At 54.2% G+C, this 2,646-nt stretch overlaps 1 protein-coding gene across 1 annotated transcript in view; it reads right to left on the minus strand.

The window, feature by feature from the left end:
- Positions 1-2,646, minus strand: part of LOC130587616 (clusterin-like) — a 10,226-nt gene that overhangs the window by 6,737 nt on the left and 843 nt on the right. The gene's annotated exons all lie outside the window — the stretch shown is intronic.

Raw genomic sequence — 2,646 nt, forward strand, 5'->3', positions numbered from 1 at the left:
GGTGTCCCTGTGTGTTTTAGGATCTCTCACCTGCTGGTTCCCACGTAACGGGAATGGGATCAGGATATTGCTGGTGTCTGTGTGTGTTTTAGGATCCCTCACCTGCTGGTTCCCACGTAACGGGAATGGGATCAGGATATTGCTGGTGTCTGTGTGTGTTTTAGGATCCCTCACCTGTTGGTTCCCTACTTAATGGGAATGGGATCAGAATATTGCTGATGTCCCTGTGTGGTGTGGGATCCCTCATCTGGACACCCTCTGGGAACGGGAATGGGATCAGGATCCAGACATTCCCGGTCTCCCTGTGTGTTTTAGGATCTCTCACCTGCTGGTTCCCCACTTAATGGGAATGGGATCAGGACATTCCCGGTCTCCCTGTGTGTTTTAGGATCCCTCACCTGCTGGTTCCCCACTTAATGGGAAGGCGACCAGGATATTGCTGATGTCCCTGTGTGGTGTGGGATCCCTCACCCAGAGACCCTCTGGGAATGGGATCAGGATCCAGACATTCCCAGTCTCCCTGTGTGTTTTGGGATCCCTCACCTGCTGGTTCCCCACTTAATGGGAATGGGATCAGGGTATTGCTGATGTCCCTGCGTGGGGTGGGAGCCCCTCATCTGGACACCCTCTGGGAATGGGATCAGGGTCCGGACAGTCCCAGTGTCCCTGTGTGGTGTGGGATCCCTCACCTGGTTCTCCACTTAATGGGAATGGGATCAGGATATTGCCGGTGTACGTGTGTGGGGTAGGAGCCCTCACCTGGACAGTCTCTGGGAATGGGAACAGGATCAGGATCCAGACATTACCGGTCTCCCTACGTGTTTTGGGATTCTTCACCAGCTGTTCCCTACTTAATGGGAATGGGATCAGGATATTGCTATATGGTGTCCATATATGGGGTGGGAGCCCTCACCTAGAGACCCTCTGGGAACGGGATCAGGATCCCGTCAGTCCCAGTGTCCTTATATGGGGTGGGATCCCCTCAACTGGACACTCTCTGGGAATGGGATCAGGATCCTGACATTCCTAGTCTCCCTGTGTGTTTTGGGATTCCTCACCTGGACCCCTTCTGGGAATGGGATCAGGCCAAAATCCAGCCTTTGCCAGGATCCCTGTGCAATATGGGATTCCTCACCTGGACATCCTCTGGGAATGGGATTAGGATCTGGACACTCCCAGTGTCCCTGTGTAGTTTGGGATCTCCCACCTGAACACCTTCTGGGATTAGGAATGGGATCAAAATCTGGCCATTCCCAGTGTGCCTGTGTGGGGTGGGAGCCCTCACCTGGAGACCCTCTGGGAATGGGAACGGGATCAGGATCCGGACAGTCCCAGTGTCCGTGTGTGGGGTGGGATCCCCTCATCTGGACACCCTCTGGGAACGGGATCAGGATATTGCCGGTGTCTGTGTGTTTTAGGATCCCTCACCAGCTGGTTCCCCACTTAATGGGAATGGGATCAGGACATTGCTGGTGTCTGTGTGTGGGGTGGGAGCCCTCACCTGGAGACCCTCTGGGAATGGGAATGGGATCAGGATCCAGCCATTCCCAGTGTCCATGTGTGATTTGGGATCCCTCACCTGCTGGTTCTCCACTTAATGGGAATGGGATCAGGACATTGCTGGTGTCTGTGGGTGGTGTGGGAGCCTTCACCTGCACACCCTCTGGGAACAGAAACAGGATCAGGATCCGGACATTCCCAGTGTCCCTGTGCGATTTGGGATCCCTCACTTGCTGGTTCTCCACTTAATGGGAACGGGATCAGGATCCAGACATTCCCATTGTGTAGGGTGGGATCTCTCACCTGAAGACCCTCTGGGAATGGGATCAGGATCCGGACATTCCCGGTATCCCTGTGAGTTTTGGGAGCCCTCACCTGCTGGTTCCCACATAATGGGAACGGGATCAGGATCCAGACATTTCAAGTGTCCGTGTGTGGTTTGGGATCACTCACCTGGACCCCTTCTGGGAATGGGATCAGGGTAAAATCCAGCCTTTGCCAGGATCCCTGTGCAATATGGGATCTCTCACCTGCTGGTTCCCCACTTAATAGGAATGGGATCAGGATCTGAAACAGTCCTGGGATCCCTGTGTGGTGTAGGATCCCTCACCTGGACACTCTCTGGGAATGGGATCAGTTTCTGGATATTCCCAGTGTCCCTGCGTGTTTTAGGATCCCTCACCTGCTGGTTCCCCACTTAATGGGAATGGGATCAGGATCCAGACATTCCGATTGTGTAGGGTGGGATCTCTCACCTGCACACCCTCTGGGAATGGGATCAGGATCCGGACATTCCCGGTATCCCTGTGTGGTTTGGGATTCCTCACCTGCTGGTGCCCACATAACGGGAATGGGATTAGGATCCAGACATTCCCAGTGTCCCTGTGTGATTTGGGATCCCTGACCTGCTGGTTCTCCACTTAATGGGAATGGGATCAGGCCAAAATCCAGCCTTTTCCAGGATCCCTGTGTAATGTGTGATCCCTCACCTGCTGGTTCCCCCCTTAATGGGAACGGGATCAGGATCTGGACATTGCCAGTGTCCCCATATGGGGTGGGATCCCTCACCTGGACACGATCTGGGAATGGGATCAGGAAAAAACCCAGCCTTTCCCAGTATCACTGTGTGGTTTGGGATTCCTCACC

The sequence above is a fragment of the Malurus melanocephalus genome, unplaced genomic scaffold, assembly GCF_030028575.1.
Source record: "Malurus melanocephalus ecotype Western Australia unplaced genomic scaffold, MMel_1.1 scaffold_2149, whole genome shotgun sequence".
NCBI lineage: Eukaryota > Metazoa > Chordata > Aves > Passeriformes > Maluridae > Malurus > Malurus melanocephalus.